Source organism: Diabrotica virgifera, chromosome 3 (genome assembly GCF_917563875.1).
Source record: "Diabrotica virgifera virgifera chromosome 3, PGI_DIABVI_V3a".
NCBI lineage: Eukaryota > Metazoa > Arthropoda > Insecta > Coleoptera > Chrysomelidae > Diabrotica > Diabrotica virgifera.
In genome coordinates, this window is record NC_065445.1 from 122977490 (window position 1) to 122988190 (window position 10701).

The window sequence follows — 10701 nt, forward strand, 5'->3', positions numbered from 1 at the left end:
ATAACTTTTGTTCTCGACAGAAATATAGTTTATAAAGTAAATATTATACACTGTGTTTATTTACCATTTTAAATACTGATATAGTTAGTTCGGCTCGATTTTTTTTTGTTTTTATCCAAGTTTGTGTTATGTAGTGAAGTGTAAGGTTGTCTAATGGTGCGCGTTGCGCACCATTACCGGCAAGGTATATAAAGGCATTTTTTATGTTCTGTGGCTGCGTTATAAAACGAAAACAAGCGTTATACAAGTATCAAAGTTGACAAAGGGCCAAAGGGAAATCCATGAAATTGGAAAAAGGTAGATACAAAAAGAAAGATTCTTGAAGACAACATGATGATGAGTTGGACGATCTCGTGTCAGATGAAAATGACTTTTGTGTATTGTGGTGATGGTAGCAAAAAAGACGAAGTATGGTGCAAGTGTTCGATATATTGTCAATTGTTTCATGCCATGTGTACATGAGGAGATACTCCAAAAGGATAAATTTGTGACTTCTGCGATTCTTACAGTTTTAATATAAGATCTTTAACTTGGTTTCTTATCTTTTTCCGTATATTTGTTTGTCTCTTTAATATTTATGTTCAATAAACTACATTTTCGAAGGTCATTTTTAAGTTCTAGTATTGGGCACAATTATCCGACATACGCGCACCATTAGCCGAATAGGTCGGGTATAATTGTGCGCGTTACACTAATTGGAAATTTTACCTCTCACTATTCTACTATTCAACCATTCATTGATTGCGGTCCCTACCAATATAGCTAGGCCTTTGAAGTATATCTTCAAAAAAGCTGGAAACTAAAATGTTTCAAGTTTGTGAAATATTCAGAATTAGCCTTGGGTGCGCACCAATAGCCGACTCTCCCCTATTGACCCCGAGAAATCAATCAAATGTGTATTGACGGGAAACTTGGCTTGAAAACAAGCAGCTTGCTCTCAGCGTGCAAGCAACTTGAAAACACGCAAGTGTGCATCGAGCCTAACAGGAGATGCTTCTTCTTCCACGACTCCTTATACCTGTATTCTTCATTGTATTATTAATTGCAACAAGTTATAACGTGCCCCTCATGACATGTCCCAAATATTGCAGTTTTCTGAAAGAAGTTGCTTATCCTTTATTTTCCGACAACAATGTATCCAACTTGACAATAGACCATACGTCTACCACGTATGGTGCTGCTAGAGTTCAGAAACATATTTAAGGTTCCAGTGTTTCCAGAAGGGTTTTCAAAGAGCTTTCAGTCTCCGGCAATTGTTCAAAACACTCTCCTTGGTGTTGGCGAAATCTTGCTTGGCGACGGAGTGAAGAGGGTGACAAGGAGAAGGTGAACTGGGGTCAAATGATTTACATAGGTTGCAAGGGTAGAAAGGGTATAAAGGAGAAATGAATGAGAATATTCTTTTTTGCCGTACCGTACTAAAATTGTCTGAAAGTCTTCATATACCAGTAGGCAATTGGATAACACTCTTTAAAGTGTTTAAATTCCTTTAAATGTAGTTATACAGGGTGTCCCGAAAAGAATGGTCATAAATTATACCACAGATTCTGGGGTCAAAAATATGTTGATTGAACCTCACTTACTTATATACAATAGTGCACACAAAAAAAGTTACAGCCCTTTGAAGTTACAAAATGAAAATGGATTTTTTTTCATATATCAAAAACCCTTCGAGATTTTTCATTCAAAATGGACATGTGGAATTCTTATGGCAGCATCATCTTAAAAAAAATTAAAGTGAAATTTGTGCACCCCTTAAAATTTTTAAGGGGGTTTTGTTCCTTTAAACCCCCCAAACTTTTGTGTACGTCCCAATTAAATTATTATTGTGACACCATTAGTTAAGGCCGGCCATTGGTAATGTTACAAGTATAGGCGATCCCATCACCTTTATAAAGTACACCACTCATAATCTAGAGCATATATGTATACCGAAAAATGCTTAACCTACTAACAATATATCTCGCTAATTACAGCCATATTTTTGCTACCCTACCTGTTGTGTAATGTTTATAAAAAAATGTGAAAGTTTTGCTTTTTTCTCAATAAATATAAGAGCGTTTATATCTAAATTACTCAAGTATTTAAATGAATTTCATGATAAAAGTCCGTTTAGCACTAGCCTATATGTAACGGAAGGATGTAACGTTAAAAAAATGTGAATTAATAAAGTACTTTTTGCGTGGTGTACTTTTAAAATAAATTTCTGGAATTAATAGAAATTGGCATGTGAAACGTAAATCTTGTACATATAATACACAAAAAGTATAGGAATCTGTAAGAATCTAAGCTCTGTTAATGTAGCAATTATGTATAAGATGGCGCTACGAAAAAAATTAAATAAACATCAAAAATTCAGGAGCGTAATGGCCCGTTTGAAACTTTCCTTAGGAAATTTCGGTACTTGACAAATATGAGTTTATTAGGGGTCCGGACAAAAAATCCCCACAAATTATCCCCGGACAAAAAATCCAAGGACAAAAAATCCCCACAAATAATCCTCACAAATAATCCCCACAAATAATCCCCACAAAAAATCCCGGACAGATAATCCCCACAATTTTTTTTTGACAAAATATCCCCGCAAAAAATCGGACAAAAAATCCCCAAGAAATATTTTTGCCGAATAAAGTTGTCAAATGAATGCTTATAATCCAAGGATGGTACTAAAGATGAGAAATTTAGACTGTCTGTCCGTCGGTACGTCCGACCGCGCATATAACTACTCCGTCATTATGCCAGGTAGAATGACACATGAGGGGTCGAATGAACGGTTATAATCCAACAATGGTACTACAGATGAGCAATTTGGTCCGTCGGTCTGCTTGACCACGAATATAACTCCTCCATCACTGTACCAGATAGAATGACAAATAAGGTGTCGAATGAAAGCTTATAATCCAAGGATGGTACTAAAGATGAGAAATTAGACCAAGGCTGTCTGTCCATCGGTCCGTCCGACCGCGAATGTAACTACTCCGTCAATATGCCAGGTAGAATGACAAATGAGGTGTCGAATGAATGGTTATAATCCAACGATGGTACTAAAGATGAGAAATTTGATCCGTCGGTGTGCCTGACCGCGCATATAACTCCTCCGTCACTGTACCAGGTAGAATGACAAATGAGGTGTCAAATGAAAGCTTATAATCCAAGGATGGTACTAAAGATGAGAAATTAGACCAAGGCTGTCTGTCCATCGGTCCGTCCGACCGCAAATGTAACTACCCCGTCATTATGTCAGGCAGAATGACAGATGAGGTGACGAGTGTACAGTGAACGGTTATAATCCAACCATGGTACTAAAGATTCACGCACGCATTTCGTTTCCGAAAGTTCCACTTTCACGCACGACGTGCGGGAAAGTAAAATACCTTGTAATATTGCATTATAATATATTATAATACATGCAATAAACTAATATTGAAAGTTTGTTTTTGACAACCTTGTCAAATAATTGATTTGTGTATTTTCACTTCTAAATAAAAATTGATATAACTCTATTTTTTGTGGCTTTTTCCAAACGTACGGCCCTAGAATAAATATTATTCCTAACTCGTGCGGAAAGTGTGTTCCTCGCACTCGAATGCCTGCCCGAACTCCGCTATCGCGTCGTTCGGGTCAACGGCGTCTCGTGCGTGAAATTATCACTTTCCGCAGTAGTTAGGAAAATAACTATTTTATGATGTCGATATTTTCCAAGTTATGGGGGGAAATAGTGACAGTTAAGGTAGACTTCCGCACCACGCGACCGAGACAGGAGACCGCGACAGGCGACAGATTGGCGAGGTCTCCCCACTACTGCTCTCAATGCAATTATATCGGGGTAGTGCTGCAGCCCGCGACCGAGACCAGCGACCAACTATCGCCTTTCCCGACCTATCTGTCGCCTGTCGCGGTCTCCTGTCTCGGTCGCTTGGTGCGGAATTCTACCTTTAGAGGTTAGAGTTAGAGCATAACTATTGAATTGTCTCGTTAATTATGAGTTTTACGACAAAAATGTAGGTACCTATAATACAAAAATAGAACTTAGTAGATAGAATTAACTTTTACATAATTTTGAATTTTGATCTCTTTCATTTTTTTTACGAATATTTAAAATTGTTTCAAATATGATTTCCTACAATTATTTCTTTTTGACAATTTTTTTCGTGCGGTTGATATTTTCCGAGTTAGCGGGAATATATTAAAAAGGGGTGGGGAGCATAATTATTGAATTGAATCTTGTTTCCGAGCTGCCCCAAATTTTATAATTCTAACCTTTAGGGGAGGTCAATAGTGGTGTAAATTTAAAATTGCGACTGAATTCCGCTGAAGGGTTAGCCGTCATATTGATTTTAAAGGAGAACCGTTGATGCTAAATACCTCCACCATTTTCAACTTTTTTGCTCTACTGCTCATTATTTATAATAGTTCCCAGGTAGCAAGACTGTTTAACGCGCTCTATCTGAATCTGCGTTCCATTAGTGTGCAGATGGGTTGTAGGTATAGATAGGGCTATTATAGCAATCGCCATTAAACCGGTTTTTGGTACGAAAATAGTGATTAGCAATTAAATTTAAGCATGAATTGTAATTTCGATTACCAAATATCGAATTCCAATTGTGAGTTCTTTCAAAAATCGTGCATGCAGCACTCTGCTTTGAATAACCCTGTTCAAAACATCCTATTTGTGATGATAATTGCTTGTCCTGAAAACGATAATCTTGATTGTAATACAAAAAAACCTATTCATTTTTGTAATTTCAAAAGTATTTGGTCATCATCATCATGAATGGCGTTATAACTCTTCGAGACTCTGCCACATTTTTTATTATTTAAAATAGATACAGCTGCCCACGATGTGAATTTGATACCGTTCACGTTATCAACACCAGTAATAAAAATTTAATGTGTTTCTCGGTCGATGATCGAAATGCCACATCAGCGACTTGTTAATTATTGTGTTTTGACTGGAATAAGAATGTGAATTTTAACCGAATTTTTAACGTGCATACAAATTGCACATACAATTTTTTTTGTTTATGCTTATTTTTTATTATAATAAATATGTTGATTTTCACCCATTCGTGAGCAAACATTTGGTTGTTTTGACTTCTGAGTAATACCAAAAAGTCAAAAATCGTTATAACTGAAAAAACTCGACAGAGTTATGCTCGATAAACTCATAATACTCATAAAGCTAATAAAATATTTTTGATCTTTTCGTTTCACATGATTCACTGAGCGTTGGCTTATTTTTTAATATTTTTCCTTATTTTTTTTTAATTCATTGAATTATAGCGTTGATTGAGATATTAGAGGCCGTCCAATATATCAATCAACGATTATAGTGAATATGCTTATTTAATTTAAAAATAAAATAATTCTATCCTCTTCTTCTTGCTGTGCCTGTCCGTGACGAATGTTGGCGATCACCATGGCATGGCATCTTTATTTTATCTGCAGCAATGCAGGAAAGCTTCACATATGTTGAGTTGAACCAGGTTCTGAGGTTCTTTAACCAGGATGTTCTTCTTCTTCCTGGACCTCGCTTTCCAAATATTTTTCCTTGCAGAATGGCTTGTAGGAGGGCATATCTGGATTCATTTCGCATAATGTGTCCAAAGTATTCCAACTTTTGAGATTTGATGGTGGTTAATACTTCTCGGTTTTTCCCCATTCTTCTGTAAGGACCTCCTCATTTGTGACCCGCTCAGTCCATGGGATTTTAAGAATTCTATTATAAGTTCAAAAAAAATTCAAAAAAATATGCTTGAAATATTTATTTCAAACTCTAAGCTCACCTCACCTTAAGGATAGCTATGACACGAATTTGATAGGCAAGCCATGCAAGTCGTTTTTGTCTATGTATGAAATTTAATAAAAAAATGTCTCATCCGGAAAGCAGATGGGTGCAGGTCGACCTATATTCGGATCTTAGACTATAACGTATATATAGTTTCGTAGAGTTTTGCTATCAGCCGTTGATGATTTGCTGATGAACGCTACTCGTGTTATTTCTTTCCGTTCATGTTCACAAGAGCATGTGTTAACAAGTAATTGGACTTCGTAAGTCCTAGGTTTTCATCCAAAGTAATCGAAAGTAGAACTGGAAGTCGATATTTTAACTCTTCGTGTAACTTTGCGTCGATTCATATACGATTTTACTAATTTTGGATCATATTCATTTACATTCATATCATACTTTGAGTCACTTTAAAACAGATACTTGCGGTTGCAACTCTAAAACTGAAGTCCGATGTTAAATTACTCATCTTTAATACCATCCTTGTGTTATAATCTTTTATTCGAAACCTCATTATTTGTCATTATATCTGTATTAATACGGAGGAGTTGTATGTAGGAGGACAGACGGAAAGACACTCATGAAACCGGAAGTATATATTTGTTCTCGCCTTGCGAAGGTTCGTCGAATAATATATCACTTTTACTATTCCGGTGACTTTAAAACAGTATTTCCGGTCCCATTTGTAAAACCGGAAGTCCTTGGTCAAATTTCTCACCTTTAGTACCATCCTTGGATTATAAGCTTTCATTCGACACCTCATTTGTCATTCAACCTGGTATAGTGACGGAAGAGTTATATTCGCGGTCGGACGGACCGACGGACAGACAGCCTTGGTCAAATTGCTCATCTTTAGTACCATCCTTGGATTATAAGCTTTCATTCGACACCTCATTTGTCATTCTACCTGGTACAGTAACGGAGAAGTTATATTCGCGATCAGGCAGACCGACGGACCAAATTGCTCATCTTTAGTACCATCGTTAGATTATAATCGTTCATTCCAAACCTCATTTGTCATTTTCCCTGGCATAATGACGGAGAGAAGTTACATTTGCGGTCGGACGGACAGATGGACAGGCAGCCTTGGTCAAATTTCTCATCTTTAGTACCATCCTTGATTATAAGCTTTCATTCGACACCTTATTGGTCATTCTACCTGGTACAGTGACGGAGGAGTTATATTCGCGGTCAGGCAGACCGACGGACCAAATTGCTCAACTTTAGTACCATCGTTGGATTATAATCGTTCATTTGAAACCTCATTTGTCATTTTCCCTGGCATAATGACGGAGAAGTTACATTCGCGGTCGGACGGACAAATGGACCGACAGCCTTGGTCAAATTTTTCATCTTTAGTACCATCCTCGGTTATAAGCTTTCATTCGAAACCTTATTTGTCATTCTACCTGGTACAGTGACGGAGGAGTTATATTCGCGGTCAGGCAGACCGACGGACCAAATTGCTTATCTTTAGTACCATCGTTGGATTATAACCATTCATTCGACACCTCATTTGTCATTCTACCTGGCATAATGACGGAGTAGTTACATTCGCGGTCGGGCGGACAGATGGACAGACAGCCTTGGTAAAATTTATCAGCTTTAGTACCATCCTTGGATTATAGGCTTTCATTCGACACCTCATTCGCTATTCTACCTGGTACAGTGACGGAGGAGTTATATTCGCGGTCAGGCAGACCGACGGACCAAATTGCTCATCTTTAGTACCATCCTTGGTTATAAGCTTTCATTAAATGTTCTAAACATTAATTACATTTTCATTCTAAATTAGACAATTAGACAAATTTGAGTGATATAATTGTTCTTCCCTGGTATAATTTTATAATATTGGGACATGAGAAGTAGGTAACAAACTATGATGAACCAATATGCGAAATAGATTTTTCCACCTACCTCTACCGAAAGTATACTTTTTCGGACCTGATTGTAGGGAGCAAAGTTGTAGTTTTCCTCCCTAGGGAGGAAAATATTTTTCCTCCCTAGGGAGGAAAAGTAAAAGTGACGTCATGGTATTTCATTCATGAAATATAACTTATTGACGCCCTGTACAATACCTATTTTCTATTACGTAAGTATCTATACATTTTAACGTTTATTTAAAAACACTATGTGTTTTGCAGAATGGTAAAAAACAGTAAATTGTTATTCTGATTTCGCAATGTTTACATTAATAATTTGACTTATATTTGACAGTTGACAGTTATATTGTAACTACTTGTTAGTTTTAGTTCTAATAAATTTTGTTGGTTAGTTACATAAATAAATTAAGTAAAAATGAAAAAATGACTTCTTATTTGAGGAAGGTGGAAAAACCATATGTATAACATGGGAGTAAAGTGCCTTTTCCTCCCTTGAATGATTACTGCCCTCCGCTACGCGTCGGGCAGTAAACTTCATTCTCGGGAGGAAAAGTAGCACTTTCCTCCCTTGTTATACAAATAGCTATTTCCAATACTTTTGGTTTAGATTTTACCACGAGATACGAGCACAGTATTTATCCGAGTCAAATTTTCAGCGAGACCCCGTCCTTAAACCTCCTAGAAAATGAAAAGTTCGCACCTCATATATAAAACGATTTCGAGTCATCTTAGCGAGACCGCACCTGCATACCAATCTGTACTGTAACTAAACTATCAGTTGACTATAAAGTCTGGAGTCCGCGGCTTCGCTTAGATATCTATTGCGTTATTTCTCCGATAGAGGCAGCATCTCTCGGGAAAGAATCTTTTCTCTCTGTTGCACTGCGACTTGGGGACCTCTCTTTCATACAACGGCCGGCCTTAAACAAAATATTTTTAAAACTTTTTTGTCTCTTAGTACTTTTTTGATAAGCCAGTGATTATCGAGCTATTTTGAATATTTGTCGAATCCACCATATATTTGTATATGGTTAATTACGATTATAGAGACCTGTTAATAATCTGAAAATGTATTTATAATTTACATTTTTAGGTATATTTTGAAAAAGAAGCCATATCTCGATAAAAGGTGATTTGTCAAAAAAAGACTAAGAGGCAAAAAAGTTTTAAAAACACTGTGTTTAACTAATGGTATCACAATAATAGTGTAATTGGAACGTACACAAACATTTGGGGGGTTTAAAGAAACAAAACCCCCATAAAATTTTTATGTAAATATATTAAAAAAGAAGCCGCATCTCGATAAAAACTTGCTTATTGAAAAAATACTGGGAGGCAAAAAAGTTTTAAAAACGTTGTGTTTAACTAATGATACCACAATAATGAATTAATTGGAACGTATACAAAAGTAGGGGGGGGGGGTTTAAGGGAACAAAACCCCCATAAAATTTTTATGGGGTGGACAAACTTCACTATAATTTTGTTTTAAGATGTTACTGCCATAATAATGATACATGTTAATTTTCAATAAAAAATCTCTAATAGTTTTCGATATATTGAAAAAAATCGATTTTCATTTTGTAACTTCAAAGGGCTGTAACTTTTTTTATGAGCACATTTGTACTAAGGTAAGTTAGGTTCAATCTAACTATTTTTGACCGTAGAATGTGTGGTATAATTTATGACCAATCTTTTCGGGACACCCTGTATAACTAGGAATTTAGTTCAATTCAAACTCCAATAAAGTTATAATCTAATTCAATCTGCAAAATAGTAAAATGTCATTGTGCAATATTTTTATTGCAGTTCACGGCTAACAGTTGACATGAGGAATAAAAATATTTTCTTTGAAAACTTAAAAAATATTTAAATCTGTAAACATTTTTGACCCCATATAAATTTTATATATACCGGGTGGCAGTGCCGGTTTAACCTAACTTCAGGCCCTGGGCGCTGGAGGTTTAGGGGCCCCATTCATTGCTATTCGTTGTCAGTTTTTTAACAAGAAAACACATGCATTAACTATAAAGGTTTATTGTAAAATCCATAAAATATTTTTTTTAACAAGCAAGAAGAATAGCCAACGTAAAAAATAATCCCGGGCCGGCGTAGCTCAGGCGGTAGTATGCTCGCGTGCTGGTAGGCCGGGGTTCAAATCCCAGTGTCCGCGTCGGCAAGAACAACTAGACATTGTCTATAAGCCCCAGGTCGACTCAGCCTGAATAAAATATGTGACTTGGGTAAAACCAGGGGTAATAATAGCCGGTTGAAGCGTAGCACTGGTCCTGTTACCCTCCTTGTATACCGTAGGCCCTAGATATAGCAGACTACCCTGCAATAATCCCAAAGGCGCGTCAGCGGTATAAAACGGGAAACTATTATTATAAAAAATATTCCAAAAAATACATTTGAAAACATAAATCAAAAACAGAAAGTTTTACAAAACAACACATGACAAACAAAAAACATATTCTAAAAAATACATAAAAAATTAGATCACTTTTTTCTTGACTTGGCATTCGCAAACTGCCATATAATATTATCACAATTCAGTTTCTCCAGTTCTTCATTCTCTATATACATTAGTGACAATGCGTCTAGGTTTCCTTGACCCAAATTTGACCCTAAAAATGTTTTTATTCTTTTTAAACACGAAAAAGACCGCTCGCCTGACGCATTAGAAAGTAGTATCGTCAAATAAATTTGCAGTTAAAATATTGGGAAAAGTTGCCTTTACATCCTGGATGACATCAAATTTTTCATAAAATGTATGTTTATCTAAATTTTGGCATAACGTTACAAAATGGGTAATTTCATTATGCAAGTTCTCTTTGGTTTCATCAATATCTTTTTTATATTTCTCGCATGAAGTATTAATTGACGTCTTGACTTCTTCTTTATCTAGCGTAAAAGAACATCTAAAAGCTGATGTTACATCCTTGTAGCTTGTAGCATTCAATTCTCTTTAAAAGATCTTGAGTAATATTGTCGCATATTACATTAAATACTTCAATTCTGAAAATCTCTTGC